Raw genomic sequence first — 22,406 nt, 5'->3', positions numbered from 1 at the left:
TGGCAGAGGACAGCCAGTCTGGGGGGTATCTGTAGAGAAATGGGTTATGAAATAACGCTTTCTGGGGCCTGCATGCTAACAGAGTGAGAATTTAACCAGGCCCGTAATCTCTTAAGTAGAAAGAAATTACTCATTTACCCCGTCTAGATATTACGCAAGTGTCCCAGCCAGCTCTCCAGAACTTGCACAACCCTGCACAATGGCAGCAGGAAGTCCCTAAAGCACGTGCAATTTTGGTTGTGAAACTGCAGCCCAGGGAAGGCTGATGGGCCTGGATTTCCCAGATGGTTCTCAGAGTGGCCGGCCAGCCTGGCACGAGTATCCAGTATTACAGGACTCTGCATCAGATTCAACTCTCTGCGGTTAAAGCTTCACACTTCTAAGCGGCTTAATGAAAGATAGTAGGTGGCTTGCATTTTTTTCTGAACTCTTTCTAATTTGACAGTATTTTTCCAGTATCCAGGGGTTTAAAATTATATGCCAGGAGTCCTGGCACCATGGGAAAAATATTAGGTTTTCTATTCTTTCACTATGGAACTAAATTAATAGCTCCAAATTCCTGCTCCCGGTGGACTGAAAGGAGATGCTTTGAAATGTATGCATTTGGTGAGCTATACCCGTTTGTACACATAACTAATTATAAAATAATTAGTATTATCTCAATACATCTAAACAGGCAAGCAAGGGAAGACAGAACTATTTATTATAGTGACAACGAGAATCAGCATTTTCTTATCATAAAAATCCAAGTTATCTTGTTTTCTTGTATGTCAGTGTAATTAATCACTGTATTTAGCATTCATAGATAATAACACCCAGTATCTGCTTTGATGAGATACAAACAAGCATATTATGAATCACTTCACATTCAGACCATCTTAATTGCTAAAATTACTGTCTTCATGTCTGCTGCTTCTGTAACAGCAGTTAACTCAATGAAATGCCTGAAACACCCGCATGCTTTGGCAACCAGTTTAGCTGCCGAGCTAATACGGTATTTGTCATTCTTATTATGAAGCTATATTCTTCCTTATTTACAACTGCATCAAGCCAGAGAAGTCCATGGGGTGATGCAGGACATAAACAAGGGCATAATCATACTTCCTACAGTGGATGACCAAGGGAGTGAAAAACACTGTCAAATTCAGTAATTCACTAATCCCATCTAAATAAACCTCTTAACTGGATGGAACACAAAGTGAAATCTTACTTTTATCTTTAACTGAGTAGCAAAATAAAATTAAAAAATAAAAGAACCCTTATCAGTTAATTGAGATTGTCTTCAATTATATAAATACTACTGACTAACCTTTAGGGCTTTTCATTAACCAAGGTTCATCAATACTAATCATCTGACACTCAAATACTCTAATGGCCAAGCCAATGTAATTAAAGTTGCCAATTCTGCTGACAAAGTTCTTAGCTTACAAGCACAGTTATCAATGTAGGATGAGTAATCTTGTATCACACCGATTTCACAGATACTGTCCTATCTCATTAATGTCTTAACTGGTGACAGATTTTATTAATGAAATTAATCTTCATATATGTACTCAGTTGTTACTTTCTGTTCAGAACCGGAAGGAACCACCAGTTTGTAATCCTGTGTGATATTTTATCACAGGTAATAAACACAATAGGAGTCCTGATAGAATTGTCATCTTGAAACAAAATAATTAAGTTTTTAATCTTTTAAGGGTAATTTGTTTGACCCCATCCTACCGAATGCATTCCCAAACATTCTGCTGTATGGATTGTGACTGTGGGCAGGAGGAGGGTCAGGGTGTAAGCAACCAATTCAGCAGCTGCTTTAGAGTATCTTTTGTATCGTTCTAATATCCACATGCATGGTATAAAGATTTCTCAGGTGACAAGATGACTTTCCAGTTAGATCATAGATTTGCTGCCTATAAAATGTGCAAAAATTCATTTAAACAGCATATAATACTATCTATTAGAATAATTTACAAGCATTCTACAAGCTTTGCTATAAAATGTGCAAAAAATCATTTAAACAGCATATAATACTATCTATTAGAATAATTTAAAAGTATTCTACAAGCTACTATGCAGCTGCAGACATCCAAGCAACTACCAGATCTTACACACTGGAAAAGTTTCATTGTCTTCCATCAGGCTGATCACAAGAGTCAAGTTACTGTCTAATTCAGATGTGCTTTTCCTCTTCCAGAATGACTGCAGGATATTTAGGAATAAGTTTTCAACAAGAGGTATCCTCTTTCTTCCTTACATTCAGCATTGTTTATCTTCCTTTTTAATAGATCGAGAACAATAGAATCAGAGGAAATCTTACACCATATGATAAAATCACCTTAACAGCAACGTGATTTATGACCAAACACTGACTTTCACGCATCAGAAAATAAAAGGACAGCCAAACTGGGTCAGATCAAGGGTTCTGAAAGTGGCCAGAGAAGACGGCAAAGGGAGAATGTAAGAGGATGGCAAGCATATTGTTGTACATTCATGGGACAATTTCAGACAGCTCTGGTCTCAGTTTCTCCTCTAATAATTCCTAAATTCAATTTTCTTTCTTGCTTGCCACTGAATATTCAGCTGACATTAAACTATCAATAGTAACTATAATGCCTCATTTTTGAAGAGTGGTACTTCGTTCCCATGTAAGTATATTGAATATATTGAATACTTTTATCTAATCACCAATCCCTATTGCAATCACAATTTTTTAAAATTAAAATACAGTTATGGAATATACCTGAGCAATAAATACATCCAATGATCTCTTAGTTGCTTTCAGACATTCAAAAGCAGAAAGTAAATGATGTTCAAAGAATTTTAAGGGTTTGGTTTTAGTTTCTTGGGTTGTTGCTTTTTTCCACTAAAATCGCAGAGCGGTTATTAGAATTATTAACTCACAGATATGTCTTGATATTCTCAGTCAAGCAATCACTGGCTTTTTTACTGTATATCAAATTATAAGATAATCAGATGAAAAGTTAAAAAAAAAGAGAATTAAGACATGACTTGACAAGTATTGTTACTCATGAGCTATTGAAAGTTACAGGTCATAGTCTCCCTGCTCTACTTGCAGAATTTCTTCTGACAGAATTGCAGGATTGTGCCCATATGAAAAGGAATAATAATAATAATAATAATAATAATAATAATAATAATAATAATAATAATAATAATAATAATAATAATAATAGTCTGTTTATATATTGTAAGAGTTGCTAAGCAAACTCATACTGAAAATTTACATCAGCGCTTAAGCTAGCCAAGAGTAAACATAAAGCAGGTAAGAGTTCGGTTTTGGGTTTGTGGTTTTTTTATTTTCACAAATAAATTACTTCAGTAACTACATAGGCATCTACCTACACTAGCTTGGGGCTGCATCTGCTTAGGTCTTAGCTCACAATGAATAACTTTGTGTATTCTTTGACCTAGAGCCAGTCCTGTTCAGAATATTATCTGTAAACTATGCTGGAGTCAGTAAAGCCTTGAACTTGTAGATGGAAGCACATGCTTTTCTATATACTGCAAATAGGCTGCTGATGTTAATGAGAAAAGGCGCAATGAAAAACAAATGAAACATATCTAAGAGTTTGTAGAAGAGCCTACAGAAACAGCATTCAACTCCTAGATTTTTGCTGTTTGCTATAAATGTACATTCCTACATGCATTTCAAGAACATTTGACACTTTGTAAAACACATTGCTTAGAAAGAAAGCGCAAAAGCTACACCGACAGCCTGGCACAAACTCACGGTGCAGCTGCATCGCTATTAGTTATATGCAACTGTCCTCATACACCATGTATAGTTTTAAGCCATACATGCAACACAAGGGCATATGAAAGGCTCTCTCTATTCAGTCTGAGCAGGGGGACAAGAGGTGGCAGCCTCAGAGAAGTGACTAGGAGGTTCAGCGAGCTACCTGAAGAAGTATATGGCAAATTCACGAATGGGAGCGTGCTCTCAAAATACAGCCTAACTTTTTTCTACATGAACACCAAGTTGATGCACACATCAAACAGTGGAAAAACCCTAGAGAGCCACATTATTTCCCGTTGTTCTCAGCTGAGCTGTCAGAACATGCATGCTAGCAATGCTAGGCACTGAGTTTGTCAGCAGTGGAAAGAAAATCAGAAGCAATTAGAGAGCAATATTGGTTAAAATTATCTCAATTCTTACAGCCGTTTCTTCCCACAACCCATATTCAAGGACAAATTGTGGAAACTTTATTCAATTCTTATTCAGCTTAACAGGCGTTCACCCTCTGAAGTGCCTGGGAATTGTTTTCAAAAGGGGGCTCAACAACAATGTCAACTTCTGGCCCAAAGTCAGCTGGAAAGAAGCCACAACCTAGACACAGTTGGCCCTCAGGATATGCTTCCAAAGACCTTGATGAACTTAATATTAAATTTTAATTATCCCTATTCAGCTTGATTTACAGTAATTGTCAGTATCTGTGGTTTGAAATAACACATTTTACAACATGATCAGTTAGAGAAAATATTTTCCTAATGACTAAAGCGAGGAAGAGTCTGCAGTGAGTCCAAGAATTATATTATCAATCTTATTTATTATTTTTTTAAACCATAACAGACAAACATTTAGGAGACATTGATCTGAAATTGGGGTGAAAGGCTGAAGAGTACTATGTTTTCCTGGTTTTGCAGCAGTCAGATTTAGGAGTCTAATCTTGCAGACACAAGACCAGCTGAGGTCTCAGGAGTTCACAGAGATAATTAATGGCATTTGAAATGCTCACAAATTTTGAAGAGTCCACAGAGCCATAAAAATGTTGCTTGCCAATTATTTTTAAAAATAATTATGATGTGCCAAGAGTGGATAATTTATTCATTTGGACAAAGATTCTTGTGATGTTCTTCACAGCAAGCAAACCCACAACTGTTATGTACCCACGACAAGTCCCATTAAAATGTTCAGCTCTTTTCATTCCTATAGAATTGCACAGGAAAAGTCAATTTTAACACTGGGCTTTCAAGCTTATCAGCTTCTGGGCAATATTTTTGAAATAAACTGCTATGACTTAAAGATACCAGGCAAAACAACAAACACACTCTCTGGTGTCAGTGTTTCTTGCCTTCAAGCAACAGCCACGCGCGGAACCAGAGGCTCAAGCTGTGGCTGTGCCAGGAATATTCTAAATCAATACCTGAAGTTGCTCAGAAATCATCTGCTTTCCTGCTTTGAATCTATTTACAAAGAACTTAATGCATACGGTTTTAAACAGGAGGAGTAAAGGAGTAGGTTAAAAATATAAGAGCAACTTAATTAATTTGAAATAAGAACTGTTAAGCTACAGTGAAAAATAGATCCCAATAATGTCAGCAGAGGAGTGTTCAGAGGTCATATACCACAGAAATATTGCAGTTACTGTCCCTGCTCCGAGTAAATGGCTCACCAGAAACAAATCCCATCATTTGCAACTATTGTATTGGCAGGTCTGTGTAACAGATGATGTACATATCCTCAATGATTTTTTTTTTCCCCCCTGTATAAAATGGATAAAACTAATATACGCTTCCGTTTTGATTTTTTTTGTAACTTGACTCAAATAGTTTCTGTAATGGGTCTCAATTCCTGGCCACTGCTTGATTCATTCTTACCAGCAGTCACTTCAGCCAAAAAGATACTATGAGCTTTTGCAATTTCATTTTCTTTTTAAAAGTAGTTTTCTGTAACAACTTCTTCCTAATAAGCTATTTGTTTTTCTTAATACCGATTGAATGAAACATTTTGCTTCATGCTTCACATGTTATCTCATTTAAAACATTCATCTATTTGAGCTATAAATAAAATTATCATCACCTTCCTTTTAAATAACTAATGTGGATGAAACTTGCCAATCCTGAACCTCATATACAGTGGAAGAAAAGAGGACTTTCCAGCTTTTCTGCATTTTACTCCTCAAACATACAATTCCTAAACCAACAGGCTTCCTCACACAAATTCTTTGATTATTTACACACATAAGCCCAGAAACTGCACATCATCTGGAAGACTGTATATGAAACCTATTGATTATCTCATACCCTGCCCTAAAGCAAAATTTCTCCTTTAAGAATTACAATGCATTATTTTATAACAATATTTTTCCTCTCCTCTCACCCAGGCAGCAGAAACATGAGAAGGTGATGAAAACCTCAGTGGGAGTTCACCAAAAGCCACAGGAGGATGAAGTCTACAGCTTAGCTCAGCTCCAGACTTCTAGCTGAAGTCTGATTCTCTGCCTCTGAGAGCAATGCAGCTTTAAAATGTTTTTTTGACAGCCTCTTCAGAAGTTAGAACATCAGTTACTGTCCATGTATATGTAACACTGGCAGCTGCAATGGGCTGCACAGAAGCCTCAAGCAATTCTGCAGAGAACCTGTCCTCCCAGATAGCAGGAAGAAATTATGCCCAAGATTACTAATTTTAAGCACAGACTTTTCTACAGCCTCACAAACCATGAAAATCCTCCCGGTTTCTAGGCTGCTAGCCAGATCAATGCTTAGGAGGATGAGCAGGCAAGACTTAAACAGCAATTCAAGAAAACAGAAACAACTGTTGCTCCAGAGGAAGAAGATTTTAATAGCAAAAGTATAAAAATACTATTGAATATTGAAATTCCATTCAGGATTTTGGGGAAAGGGATCAGAGGGGCTTTACAGGACTGTAGGCAAGGGAAGACATGCTCAGTTTGTGTTCCCTAGATTGCGTGATCTTATAATATAGGATAGGAAGGCAGGGTCCTACCCCTGGAATAAATTTTCTCTGTGCTGGAGGTCCCAGTATTTGCCTCGTCTTCAGTCACCTGGAGGAGAGGCCTCTTCCCAAACTGACAGATCTCATCCCTACCAAAGCTCTGCCTTGGTGCAGTGCTGAGGGACAGGAGGAAAAGGAAAAGCACAACCTTTCCGTGGTGAAGCAGGCACACAGCTAGCATCCCACAGTGTTCGGGACAAGGTCACCCGTGAAGGTCTGGATTACCTGGATTACCAGGCAAACCTGTCAATGCAGAGGACACAATACCATGGTAGTATTATTAACACCTAATAATTTTTCTATCATTTGATATTGAATATTTTTAGAACTCTGATAATACCATGAAAACTCCATATCACCCGTTATTACTGGGAAGCTTTGTGGCCATTATCTTTTAAAGTAGGAGGTTTCCATAGAACTGTATCTTTAACTGTATGTTCTCACAGTCCAAGGTTCATTAATTCAACACTCAATTCATTCTTTTGTAAAAATGATACCACAGGAGTACTATTTGAATAGAAATAACATTTCATAAGAAGCAAACTCCACAGGAAAGAGTAACTAGAAGACAGTTTGTATTCATTTGATAAAATTATGAAATTGTAGGCTTGATTGAAAAGAAATCTAAGAGAGAAAAGTCTGTTTGGAAAATATTGCCTTCTTATAGCTGCTTATCAACACCAACAAGACAGTTGTGCAATAAAGAGTTTAAATCTTTAACTGCTTAACAACTTCCAGGCAAAGATGGTATTGCAATAAAGCAATGATCTCAGGATCTGTATCCAGATTTGAGTACAAATTACAAAATCTAAGGGTTTTTCAACTACAAGTTAAATTGAAAGTTTTTTAACTACAAGTTAAAAGCATCTTTCCAATCAAATCATTATTCCTCTTGCATGGGCAATAATGAGCTTTTTCCAGAATAATTTCCTAGTGAAACAGTAAGAGGTAGATTTACTGCATTTATCTTTCAATTCTGCATCAGAAAACAAAAAGTGATAAAATTTAAATCAGATACAGAAAAGACCACAGCACAGCTGTCTTCTTCAGGGAAATGGAAAGGATCTTCAGTGAAGAACATGGACCGAAGCTGAGAGGGGCATCCCCTGACACAATATTCACACAAATTGCTTCTGAAACACGGAATCTTTCAATAGAAAGGCACGAAAAATCTTCAGACTGCTTTATTTCTTTAAGAAAGAGGATCTGAAAACAACTGAGTCTAAAAGAGACGAATGACTTTGGATCATTTGAATGGTGAAGGTGAGTTATGTCTTGTGGAACTCAACGCAATGTGCACTGTGCTGACACCATATTTATTAATACAGAACATAAATGCCATAGGAGCTGGGGTTTCAGCAACAGCTTCACCCCAATGTACAATATCCTTGCTCCATTCATTTCCTTTTCATCAGGGGAGTACCCCAACATGGGATACTTAACTACAAAGAAGAAACTTAAGAGTTCTGATACCCCTATTGCAAAGCCTTCAACATGTAAGGGCTTTTCTGGGGGTTTGGGTGGACTGAATTTATCAGTGAAAGAACAAGTTGACATCATGACTCTAGCCCTAAGCCTGTGAATCACTGGGACAACTTAGCGCAGAGAAAGGCAGCAAGCCATTGCAACAGCATGCACATAACACACACATGCATGAACAAGACTTCTTTTGGCCTTGAAGTATCTAGTCCAGATTTAAACTCCCAGGCTATTGGCTTGGCATCAGGCTGTCAGTTGTACAGCCTCAGATGGTAGCCTACATTTTTCTGCTAACCCAGTGCCTTCTGTTCCGAAGCAATGGATGTTGGATCTTTATGGAGGTTATAAATTACTGGATGCACATCAGGAAGCTTTTTAAAGGACCTTCAGGAGACAGGTGGGAGGTAATCATAAAGAATAATAATAAAAAATTATACTGATTTAAGATTGATTCAAAACTCACCTCTCCCAATTAGACTTTTTGCTGTTTTCAATGGGTTTACATCCTATAAATGTATCAAATGCAATTGCAGACATTTTCAGCACAAATATGAACTGAACTAAGCAACATTAAATTAGTTTTTAAAGTTTTGTTAAACAAATTGGACAGGTGAAATAAACACATAAGATTCCACACTCCTTTCAAGGGCCACAGTAAGAACTTTTCATCACTATTATATGTGCTTTCCTCCTCTCACAAAGCTACATTGAGAAGTTCCACAGATGTCTGGATCAAACAGGCTAATTGGGACAGAGTAGCATGTAGGGAACAGCACCTCTGAGTCCCTGGCATCCCCTCCACCTGTGAGCTGAATCCCACTTGAGAAAACAGTATTACCTAATGCCAAAACAGCTTTTCTGGGTCTCAGCAGCTCTCAACTCACTGTTCTAGCCTGCACAAACACAAAAGGTTGCACACCCAAACACAGATGGGGTGCTGTACACTATATGGGGACTGTAACTAGCACAGGGAAATGACAGCTGAAGCTATCCAGTCCCAGAGAGACCAAGATTTTCTTTGGTTTGCTTTCCCTTTGCTTTCCCCTATCCTGTATCTCTTCCATCTTTGCAGCTGAAAGTGGGAAACCCATAGGGATGTGGGAAGCCCAGCATCAACACAGATACAGCCCCATGGTCTTGGGATGCAACCCTTACAGGAGCACAGAGATAGTAGAATGCAAGAGGATTTTCCAGTCTCTCATTTCTAAGATCTTTTACTACAAATTGTAACATGTGGTGCATGAAGGATACCAGAAATGACACTGCTACATATTTTTCTCAGTATGTGTAGAATCACACTTATAAAACACTCAGGAACACATCCATAGAGTGGCTCCAGGTACCACACTTTCATTTGATTTTCATTTCATCCTTAGATATTCAATATTCAAGCATTACCAGTCTAATGCATAGACTTTTTGAGCTATGGTATCTCTTCAAATGAGACAATGTCAAAAATTTGGTGCCAAAGCTACTATTTTTGCCAGTAAAATTAAGTTCTTTGCCACTTTCATGTATACCTTGTATATATACAAGACCTTTAACCAAAATATATGCCTTTTTTTTTGGCAGAGTGATTTCTTTTGTCAATAGTACAGGCACCAACTGCTGAGTGGAGGATAATCTAAATGTTTTAACTTCAGCTTTCAGATTTCCTAACCTTATACAATCACTACAGTCAAAGTCTCACTTGATACCAGTTGACTATAAATGTTTTGGATTACCTAGAGGGCAAAAAAAAGAAAAAGAAACAGAAGCCAGAATATATTTCAAAAGAAATATTACAGCCATTAGTTCCACAAACACACTGTACCTAACTCAGAACCAAATTCTGCTCTCAAAAAATGATGTGTCATTTATAATTATGTGTATGCATGTATGTAAAGAAAGTGAAGGGGACAGAGAGAATATGAAAGGATAGTCTAGCCCCTCATTTTTATAAAGAAATGTCTGTCTCAGGTGTCTGGATGTTGTGGAGATCTATCATATTGTTATCCTTGTTTAATAAGACTTACAGTGTATTGCAAGTGGAGCTCATTTGTTTCATCAGTAAAATGAATTAATTATTTTACCAAAAAAAGTTAGCGTTTATTTTTGTGCTGACTTTAAATTTTAATTCAGAATGCTTCTACCAGCTCTAGCTGTCAACATTGGTTAAAATGAAACAGACAAGCAGGAGATTTGGACCACTATTATCATAATTTATATGATAAAAAAAGTATAATTTCAAAATACCTAATAGAAATCTGGCACAATATTAATACATTACAATTTCATTCCAATATGATTCACAAACCCTTGTGGGTTAAGTATTACTATTTCTGTGATACAGAAAGACTAGCAAGAAACTCAGTGTCAGAATAAGCTCCCAGCTTGTGTTTCTGTGCTCACCCCACTCATGTCCTATAGCTGCTCTTTGAAGAAATCTCCCATCTCGGCATATGTTCACACGATTTATGACAGTTTTCCTAGGAAAAAGTAATTTTCATGTGATGTTTCAATGGCTGAACCTAAGATATCCCACAGTGGATGCAAATACTGCAAATAGAGTTTGGCAAGAAATGTCTCAGCACAAAACATTTTAGAATTTTCCTATGCTCAACTGGGACATGACAGACATCTTTATATATAAAAATCTGACACATTTCAGCACGAAATTTCATAATATTTAAACTGGCACCTTACAACAGAAAATAGAAAAGGAATGACAATTCCTCTTATTCTACTGGATGGAAACGAAAAGTGATAAAGGCGTGTATCTTAGACTCATCACATGGTCTACACTGGTTGGGACAGTCCTCAAAAACAGTTCCCCAGGTCTTTGGAATGCATCTGTCTTGGAAAGTCCATAGTTAAAAATCAAACTGTGAATTTTCCTCGTCTTCCCCTCTTGAGTTTTGGCCCTAATGTGAAAAACATGATGCAACAAGTTGGAGTGTTTCAAACATCCCATTTTTCTTATTCCTTTTTCCATTTTTCTTCGTACCAGATCACCTTGGTCTTTGATACATCAGTTTGAAAATTCTATTGGGATTCTAAAAGCAAAAGTAAAAGCAAAAGCAAAACATATGCAATACACAGCAAAGATAAAACAAATAGCTCTAAAAATTGCTGGAGGGTCAGCACAGTGCTGATAGAGTAGTGAATCAAAAGACACACATTCTTTAAGGATTCATTGTGACAGTCCTGCGCTGAAAGCATGAGAAAACTCAGATGAGTCACACTGTGTTATAACATTTATCATAAAACAATGCTATTAATGCAAGCAGACAAGTCAAGTCACAATCTGATGCGTTAGTCCAGAGAGAACAGGAACAGATAGATTTTCTACAAACCAGCTAAACACGAAATAAATATAAAAGTATCTTTGTCCTCTGAAATGGCCCTCTCATTGGTGAAACAAATTCACTCAGTATTCATACACTTTTTTAGAAATTCTTGGCTTAAAATTAAGGTTTGAGTACAGCATTTCCCTCCAGCCAAAAGGTCAAAGGCATTTTACAGCTGGTACATTCCTATTAAAAGTACAGTGGCTCTTCCCTTTGTCCCCAAAGTCAGGGGAAGGAGAGGAGCTCAAGGCAATCGGCTGGTGCATTAGATGGTAAAACAATTCTGCCTTGGTTCTTCCCCTAACTACCTTGCTTCCCTTCACACAACTTCCCTTGCTACTTTTCATACACTGCTTCCAGCAACACTTCACGGGCTGCTTCCACTGGGGATGATGAAAGTTTGTCCATGTGTCAAATTATTGGTAGTCACTTCTCCCCATAAAATAAAGTGACATACCGTAATGATACCCTGCCCTCCAGAGCACTCTCGCAAGATTGCAAAGCACTTCAGAATAGGTATAAACTATCAGCCTCAAGTTACCTGTGATGAAACTGAGACACAGTGTTGCCCACAATTAAAGCACAGCCATTACTGGAAGCAGCCACTAATTGCTGGTTTCTCTTTTTCACCACCATTTTGCCCATCATCTTTGGAAGTTATGCCAGTTTTTGCTTTCCCTGTATTTTTGCTTACAAAGAAGAATAAATTGCTGCAGATCTCTTTTCTCTCTGAGAATCACATTAGTGACACTGTGGCTTCATAGCATTACAGAGTTGAATAACAAGGAGAGGAAATACCAGGGCATGACACTGAAATCCAGTTCCTGATCCTTAAGCCTCTAGAACTGCAGGAGTACTAGATTTCATAGGCAGCAGGACCATCATTATCTGCGAGTCTGACCTCCTGCATAATGCAGGCCACAGAATTTCATTCAATAATTCAGTCAGTGCGAGGAACTAATAAGAGATGCTTGATTCTGCTTGCTGAAGCAGCTCTTGAGACTACTGAGGTAGTAGTTAGGTTAAAAGGAGGGTAGGGTTATCTGTTGGGTGCACCATTCCAGACAGTAAAAGCTAGGTTAACTCTGTACTGTCCAAATATAAAAATTGGCAGATTTTGTTTATAAGCCCTTATCCTTATTCATCTGCTCATTTATCAACTCTTTCTGGCTGTATCTACAAGGACAGAGCCACCACCCTGAAGCCCTGAGCTACTGGCCAGTTTTACAGCAGCTTTGCTTAGATGTAACCACAGTTCAGCCCAATCCTGGAGCCTTCACCAAGGAGATGGGACAACCCCTTTCATCATCTCCCTTCTAATATACACTCTTCTGTGGTCTATTTTGTATTTGTTTGCACAAACATATGCCATGACATCAGAAAGTTTGTCGGCAGCTCACAGATGGCCACTGTCACATAAGCAGCTCTGGTCGGGCTATAAGGTCTGACTAGAGATGTCAGGCATCTCTAATATGGCTTGGAGCATCTCAGCTTGGAAATGTTGAATCAGGGTTGGCCTTGTGCAGACACAAAGACTAGCTGCCCTATGAATTTAGCTTTATATTCTGAATTACTTTAACTGCTAGCATTGTTTGGGAATTTGGGACTGATAGAATATGCAAGAATGGTGCCTGAAAGCTGCATTTCAATTTAATGTTGTTGCTATCTCTAATAGAAAATGCAACTTAAAGGGGAGTGTTTATCAAAGACAGAGTTCTGAGGCTAGACCCAGCACCTGCCTGTTTTCCAGTGTAGTGCACATTGCCTGTTAGTCATGAACAAAAAATAAACTGTGTTTTATTCACAGTTACAAAAAGAGTGAAAGATAAAACATTGCTGGGGATGCACCACGCTGCCTTTTCTTACTGCTGTTTTCCAGTTCTGTACTGCCTAGAAAACTCAGTAGGGAAGAGAAAGAAAATGGAGGAAAACAGTCTTTGAAAAGAAGTTTGGCAAGGCTTTTGTACCTCCAATACTAGAAAAAAATTGTATAAACCTTGCTTCAAGGATTACTTTTATCCTTGTTTTATAGGGATAAACCAACAGTAAATGATCACAATGAAAGCCAAGAAAACACTAACAGCATCAAATTTACAGGAGAGAAAGCACAGTAAAAATCACAGCAGTATCTCCTTCCTTCAAGCAAGTACAAAGACAGAAGGGTCCATGCCAAACAGGCCAGAACATGGGCCAATGTATTCAATGAGAAGATTCACCATGAGCTGTAAGTTGTCTGCACTTTAAGTAAATGAACAGTAGCCCATTGCAACAGATGCTGCCCCCAATATGAGACCTCTCTTGCAGAGTTTTCCTAATTCCCACCTGAGGAGCTTCTTTCTGAATCATGTCACCATGGCCAGGTTGGGGACATTTGCTGGCTACAGGAACAGCAGGAGAGTTTGTTCCCAAACACCCTGTGAGACCCAAAGTGTGGTGAGGACACCCACAAGAAGACAAGTCCCATGCACAGCTCTGACCTGTCCTTTTCTGCAGGGCAGCAAAATCCTCTCAAATCCATGCCAGTACCTGCACCAAGGCATCCCCCTCAACCACCATCTTCCGGCAGCAGCCTGTGATGATAGTGGTGGTTCCTTTGACAGCTCTACTTTTTCAGGGGGTTCCTCTGAAGACTTAATATCACTTTTTGCAGAGAGGCCTTGATGATAGCTGGCCATGCCCTAGGCCTCCTAATTTGACCAAATTTTACATTCTACCACATAAAATGTGCCTCCTATGTAACCCACAGTCTTGTACTTGTCCATAAAATTGTAACTCCATGATATTTAAAATACTGCAGTTATGTCTTTCTTTGTACATATGGAAATGCTGCAACTTTACAAAGGTGGCTTTCCTCTCTCTGCACTGTGAGATATTGGATGAACCCTGTGGAAGCCCATTTGGCAGGAATTAGTTTGGGTCAATGGTTTATTAGCCATTTGTCTGCTGTTTGAAAGCCCCCCCGGATGCTGGAGGTTTGTTTTCTTTTCCTGATTGCTCTCACACATGAAGTTGTAAGGACATGTTGATTGGCCAAATGAAACAATTGGACACTTAAACTCACATCCATCGTGCCAGGTGAGGAGTCCATGTAATTGCCCGCTTTGGTCAGTGGTGCTTGTGGCAACCTGTCATCTCTGCGGCTTTTTCCATGTGCAAAACAGACACAGTGTTCAAAAGATCCAGTCCCATTCCATTTGTGTACCCCAGAACAAAGCTCACCCTCCAAATAAACCCTCCTTAATTTACATTTTGTAAACATTTAAGAAGATAGGCAAAATCTGCAATATAGTAAGTCTTTCCTCATGAAACTGTAGTGGAATTACTGGCAAATAAGCTTCATTGTCTCCACTGGATCAATTTAGACCCAGTTTTAACCATTTTGCCCTCCAGTGGCTCTTATTGACAACATGGCAAAAGTCTCCCTTAACCTCATCAGTTCTGGTTTAATTATAGGCACTTTGAATCCAAAGACTAATTTCCATCAAGCATTCAATTGTTTCAGCTATAACACATTAATATGCTAAATGAATACATTAAATTAAATGAAAAAAGTTTCCAATTTTTAAACTAAGCTCATTCACTTATTTTATCATTAGAAAAAAAATAAAGTATTGTACTTGCTACATACACTTTGTCAAAACATTAGGTTTAAAGTACAAGTGCTTACAGAAACATATTATGAGCGTAATTTCTCTTTCTGCAGTTTCATCTTGTGAAGCTGAAAATACAGCTTTTGTAGCAAGGACAGTCATTATATTTTTGAACATACAGAATTCATTCAGTGACAGGTTTATTGCTTGTTTATCTCAGAAATATTTGCTACAATGGACATCACAGAAAATTGCAAGAAACCGAAATATTGAATGTGTTTTGAATTGCATTATATGGAATTCTACAGCTGAGTGGTATTTGATAAAACAATATTCTCAACTCACATTGTCACATCCAAGAAGGATGCTTGGGTTCATGAGAGAAAGATGCTTGAGTTCACTAGAAAAAGCTGGATCTTATTTGTTTTCTGCCAATATTTTCGGTTGACTAAAAGCAAGGCTTGAATCTTCTTGACATAATAATTTCATTGTATCTTAGGATCTGCATGGAACTGAAAAAATATTTGCTTGAACTGCCAATGTTACTGCTTTAAAAGTTTACAGAAGCAAGGAGTGAAGTGTAAATTTGACGATGCTGTAGGATATAGAAATGTTGTATTTAAAAATATCCCTCAAGATGTTTTTTCAAAATGGCAGGATTAGGGACAAAGGTCATATTTTTTATATTATTTACAGTCAAGTTGCTCAGATTACTTATGGAAAAAGCAGCCACGAGACTTATTACAGCCACAACCACACATCATTGTGATATATGCTATGGCGAAAAGATAAGACCAGCTCCAGCGGAGGGAATGACTAAGATGAGAAATGCTGGGTGCTACATGTGGCAGCATTTCAACCTGTAAGCTCCCCAAACATGAAGAGTTAAGAATCAGTCTAAGGTCTCTCCCTAAGTACAGCATTCTCCTCTCCACAGCAGGAGAACTGCAGCTTGCAGGAGCACTAAATCAGGGAAGAGACGATACAAACTTTAAATGAACAAGAGATTTCAAGAGGTCTTAGAGAAGTTAATTCTGTTTCCCACTAGAAAATAAAGTTTCTTACCTGACTGGAATATGAAAAAGCAAACTGAATGGTTTGTCCTTGTACTTTAACTGAGTATAATTCACCTCATAATTTCTCTGGCATTCCTTAAAACTGATTTCAATGGATGCCTAAGCAGCACTGCTACATATGCTCTTGAGAAGTATCAACAAAGCATGCTAATACAATGCTACACTAACCCCTGTAATGTCAAAGCTTTTGGCTCAAATTTCAATACAAATTTCCTTCCCTGGATCCTTCCTTACCTACAAACACAAAGATGAGCATCAGTTAATGAACATGGTATGTGAATTCCTTAGACTATCACCTGCATTTAAAAGTTACAGATGAGCAAATCCTCTCCCCCATCCACTCTGCAGTGTTTTGAAAAGCTGAACTTCCATGGCAGCAAGTCACCCTCAAGAAAAAGCAGCACAGAGTACCTAGAAGCAGCAGCATGTTTCTAGGAAGAGCTGAAGGCAATGCTTAGATTGAAAAAAACCTGAGGCTGAGCTGGGGATGTTTAGGTGGGGTGAGTCAAGCTCCATTCAAAGTCACTGAATAACAAATTCTAAGGTATCTGACTTGAAAGGAATTTTTTTTTTACATTATTTTGTTCTGGAACTTTAATAACCTGACATTTCTTAAAATATAAAAATTGAAGCACAAAGAGTCCAATTAAGTAATCCTGAGAATACGAAGCAAGCCAGGTGCAGCAAGAAAATTCAAATTAACACTCATCTCAAGCTTCAAATCAAGTGTCAGTTTGTTCCTTTTTATTTTAATTTATTGTAGTCAACATTAGTTAAAGCTGGAGACATTTGTTCTTTTGCTAATGATATACACATAACTCCCACTTACATCCCCTTGCTCCTTCCAATTAAGAACTTCTGAACATTTCAGCTAGAAGGCTTATCTGGCACAGATTATTCACTGTATCATATGGGTTCAAGTTCTTATGTCTGCAAGCTCTTTAGAGCAGCAATTTGTTCTTTGTTTAGCATATTTTGCAGTGTACAGTGCTAAATAAGCTTAGGGAGAGCTATTCACTGAGGCATGTTTGTGCTCAATGGATTCGGCATTGCCTTGTGCTTTGTTGTTTCAATCTGTGCAAAACCCCTCTCCAATGCATTATATAAAATCCAGGCCGCCTGTAAGTCAATCTGTTTCTTAAGGAAATCTTCAGACTAAACACACGCAAATTAGTGGGTCTGAGAAGCACTGTAGGTGGAAATGTAGCACAAATTATATTACCTTGCTATTCCCTGAGTATACAAACGAGCACCAGCTCACTGCTTATCTTCTCTGCACAACTAATTGCCTTCCTTACACATGGCACTGACACATCTTACGTGCACACTGGGAATATTTAACACCAACCAAGCAACAAAACAACACCAGATCCTTGACTTGTTCAATTCAACACAGCTTGTCCCAGTTAACCAGTCACTGTTGCATTATTTCTTTACTTTTCAGTCTTATTGAAACAAACAAACTTTGGAAAGTATGAAGACAGGGTATTATTCCTCTGAGAACCATGGAGCAGGCTCCCCCCGTCAACACGTGATGCTTTATGAAAGTACCACACCTGTTTAGCTCCCAGTTACGCCCTGTGAACTCTCAGGCTCTCTGGACAAGCAAAACAGACACAGGGCAGATGCTCCCTGCTGCTAAGGAGTCTGCGGGACGGGAGAGCGCCTACAGAGCTGCCTCTTTTCCCCTTCAGGAGTCTGAGAATGCCTTACTAGCAAACTGCGTGTGAACAGGGCTTTATCAGGTCAAGCTTATGGTCAAATAAAACAGCACCATCCTACATGGTATGTGCTCTTCCAACACAGACAAGTATCAGGTAGGAACTTCGCAAATACCATTACGTTTAGTGCCAATAATCTTGAGACCTTTTACTTTCTTCTATGTCAAGCTAGTGAGTAACACCATGGCTCTGGACTGGACGGGACACAGACACTGAGGGATGGCCAAGCCCAGTGGCTGCAACACATGGTCTTGGAATTCACTTCCTAAAGAGTGGCAACAATTTTAGTGTTTGAAAATCGTGTATTCTGCATGAGAAAGAAATGTTTTCCTCCAAGAAAATATAGGGAATCTCTTCGTTTTATTTAAATAAAACTTTCTAATCATTACCGTTGTTAAGGGAATTAGAAATGGGTAATTAGTAATTTTCACTCTTTATAGGTTTTCCCTGAAGGAAAGGGAAAGTTAACATAACACGTTTTATATGTCCTCCTGACTCACACATCAGAGACTGAGCAAGGAGTGTTTAGATAAGATACCATAAGTTGTTACAAGACTGTGTAGCCAAGGGGTGAAAATATGCATGCTCGGTTGACTGGTACAGGAGAGGACTTATTATACCTACAGATCATAAGACATTTGAACCCAGGCTGAATCCCTAGGATGACTGGAAGGATACTTACACCGAGCACTTGATTTCTGAAGTTGCTAAACAAGCCAAGCAATCTGTTCAAAACACTGAAAAAGGCTTAAGTGCTTAAGCTATCGACATTTCTTTCTCTGATAGACATCCATGAAAACCAGAGACAAGAGTATGCTGATGAGATTTCCACTGAAGGAACAAAGCAATTTCACAGAGCTACAGGGCCGGGCTCCTGCCTTCACTCAGACCAGCATCAATCTGTAGAAGCATCAAACCTGTCCTTAAAAAGCTTTAGCAAAAGGAAATATTACAGGTTTCTAGTCTGTTGACCTGATTTTAGTCACACTTACCCGATTGCTAAAATATTAATTGCAGCCAATTCTAACTCAGTATAAACTGAAATAGCTTGATTATCGTCAGTGTCGATTTATATCACATAAAAGCTTGGTCCACTGACTTCCTTAAAATTATTCTTGATTTACTTTGAAGCTTAAAGGGGTGAAATCAGGCCTTGTCTGTTCTTTACATTGAAGCTTCAAGCTGCAAGCCTAATTTTGACAAGGAGGTTGACAAAAAAATTCTTCTGTAATATGTAGATTAGCAAGGCAGAAAGTGTGCCAGTTAGCACTAAACTTAACTGCCCTCCTCTCGTTTTGCCTCGCTAGAGGTGCCAGCCTCACCAAGGCCAGCCAAGCACAGGGGGACGGTACCTGCCCCTGGCCCTGCTGGCCACACTGCTTCGGGTACCAGCCAGGGTGCTGCTGGCCTCCTTGGGCACACAGGGGTCCCGTTCAGCCGGCCGCCAGCCCCCCCAGCCCCTTCCCAGCCCCCTGCCCCCAGCCTGTGGTGCTGCCTGGGGCTGGTGTGACCCGCGGGCAGGGCCCGGCACGGAGCTGGGCTGAACCTCACACCCCTGGCCTTGGCTGTGATGGCACTCGGGGGACTCTGCCCCGGCACCGAGGTCAGGCTGACAGGCCTGCGGCTCCCCGGATCCCCCCTCCCGCCGGTGGGGTCACCCTGGCTGACCCCCAGCCTGCCAGGACCCCCCGGTGAGCCAGGGCTGCTGGTAAATGGCTGGCGGCGGCGGGGTGAGCGCTCACCCAGCTCCCTCAGCACCCTCGGGGGGGTCCCATCCGGCCCCACAGACCTGTGTGTGTCCGAGGGGTGCAGCCGGCTGCTGGCCATTTCCCCTGGGGTTATGGGGGCTTCATCCTGCTCCCCGTCCCTGCCTTCCAGCGCAGGGGCTGGTACCTGGAGAACAACTGGTCTCGCTACCAAAGACTGAAGCAAAGGCAGCATTAAATACCCCCGCCTTTTCCTCATCCTTTGTCACTATGTTTCCCCCTGCATCCAGTACAGGATGGAGATTCTTCTTAGCCTTGTTGCTAATGTTTTTATAGAAAAAAGAAAAAAACCCTTCTTTTACAGCAGTAGCCAGATTAAGTTCTAGTTGGGCTTTGGCTCTTCTAATTTTCTCCCTGTGCAACCTCACAACATCCCTGTAGCCCTCCAGCGTTGCCTGCCCCTTCTTCCAAAGGACATAAACTTTCCTTTTCCCCCCAGTTCCAGCCAAAGCTCTGTTCAGCCAGGCCGGTCTTCTTCCCTGCTGGCTCATCTTCTGGTGCATGGGATTGGCTTGCTCCTGCACCATTAAGATTTCCTTCCTGAAGAACGTCCAGCCTTCCTGGACTCCTTTGCCCTTCAGGGCAGCCTCCCAGGGGACTCTGTCAGCCAGGCTCCTAGACAGGCCACAGAAGTCCAAGGCAGCTGTTCTGCTGACCCCCCTCCTTACTCCTCCAAGAATCCAGAACTCTTACTGTTTTGTGATTGCTGTGCCCAAGACAGCCTCCAGCCAACACATCACCCACAAGCCCTTCCCTGTTCACAAACAGGTCCAGTGGGGCGCCCTCCCTGGCTCGCCCACCAGCTGTGCCAGGAGGTTCTTCCATACATTCATGGAACCCCCAACACTGTTCCTCTCTGCTGTATTGTATTGCCAGCAGAGAGCTGCTAAGCTGACGTCCCCTGGGAGAACAAGTGCCAGCAGTTGTGAGACTTCTCCCAGCTGCTTACAGAGTATCTTCTCTGCCTCTTCATCCTGATGGGGTGGTCTGTAACAGACTCCCACCATGGTATCTGCCTTGTTGGCCTTCCCCGATTCTTACCCATAAACACTCAACCCCGTCGTCACCATCGTTAAGCTCTAGACAATCAAAACACTCCCTAGCACAGAGGGCTACCGCCTCCTCCCTTGCCTGTCCCTTCCGAAGAGTTGACAGCCATCCATTGCAGCACTCCAGCTGTGCGAGCCATCCCACCGCGCCTCCGTGATGGCAACTATGTCACAGTTTTCCTGCTGCACAGTGACTTCCAGCTCCTCCTGTTTGTTGCCCATGCTGCGTGCACTGGTGTAGATGCACTTCAGTTGGGCTGTTGATCCCACCACCTTCTTGAAGGGGATAAGACCTAATTCCTGTGTGACCGTTCTCAGGCGCTTCTGTGGTTTCTAACACATCAAAACCCCTTGCTGCTTTACTGCTGAATGGATCTCCATACCCTACTTCCACTGAGACTGCAGACTGAAGGACCTCGCTAGCACACTGTCCCTCAAACATCGGCATGCTGTCCCAGGCTTATCTATAAACACAAGGGTTTGACACTTTCCTAAAAGTTTACATATGATTTTATATGAATGAAAATAAGAGCAAGTTCAAAGCCCAAGCAGCGTGCTTAGGACTTTGTATTTTAATAAGCATAACAGAGAATGATAAAAATACCGATCAGTCTCCAGTCCTAAAGGAAGAAAAGGACTGAAATTAAAAATTCAAACAGTCAAAACAAGATAAATAAGAAGGTCTCGCCTTATTTATTTGCAACAAAATTGGGTATTTTTTTTCTGCTACTTTCAAAAGTGGTACATCTCTGCTTTGAAAATGGAAACCTGGATCTCCAAACTTCTATGTATTAAGACATCTCCCAAAATATGTCATAAGTTTTAACCTTAATGTGAGAAAAATAAGCTTAATATTAATTGTAGTATTAGACTGATTTCTATTTCATACATATTAAAACACTGAATTCTATCTTTTGAATGTTTGTTTTAATCCTATAGTAACGCTCATGATAAAACACAGATCAAACCAGCCACCTATTAAATCAGCTACCTGCAGTACTGGGATCTTAGTGAAAGTTAAGTATCAGGAAAGGACAAACTCTCTCCTGACTTTACAGGAGACCATATTATACCCTGCAGCAAGAGATCCAATTACAGTTACCATCATTAGCCAAGGTCAGAAAATTATTGAATACTATTAAAAGTTCATTCACAGTATTTACCTCAGCAACCTCCAGCAATCTTGAATTCCACTGGGGGACAATATATTGGCTTAGTTATTGCCTCTTATCTGAGATAGGCCTTAAGCTAAACATATTAAGAAATGTTTGGATTCAAGGATTTGGGTCAACACAGTTTTAATTCGCAGTAGCTCTTTCATTTCAGAAAGTGTCTTACTTCCTTCTCTCGGGCATCTGTCTGAGCACATGTAAAGCATGATGAGCACACTTGACTAAAAGCCCACCAAACAGTATCATTAATCTCGGCTGATTACACTTACTGCCTCAGGACTGCAGATCATCACAGAAATAAATACCAGAGGTTAGTTTTACAAAAGGATTGGAGACATTTATGGTTGTTAATAAGACATCTATCTTTGCAAGGTAAGTTGAAGCTTACAGGTAGAAGTTTCAAATGCACCTCACTGAGTTAAGTGCAACAAGCACGTTCAAATCAGTATGTTGACCCATCGCCAGCTTAT

The 22,406-nt window shown here is 39.9% G+C and overlaps 1 long non-coding RNA gene across 1 annotated transcript in view; it reads right to left on the bottom strand.

The window, feature by feature from the left end:
* The window catches only part of LOC121092613, a 126,529-nt gene that overhangs the window by 69,009 nt on the left and 35,114 nt on the right, over positions 1-22,406 (bottom strand). The gene's annotated exons all lie outside the window — the stretch shown is intronic.

Source organism: Falco naumanni, chromosome 8 (genome assembly GCF_017639655.2).
Source record: "Falco naumanni isolate bFalNau1 chromosome 8, bFalNau1.pat, whole genome shotgun sequence".
In the NCBI taxonomy this organism is placed as follows: Eukaryota; Metazoa; Chordata; class Aves; order Falconiformes; family Falconidae; genus Falco; species Falco naumanni.
The sequence above is the reverse complement of the archived record's forward strand: the minus strand, read 5'-3'. Positions and strand labels throughout refer to the sequence as shown.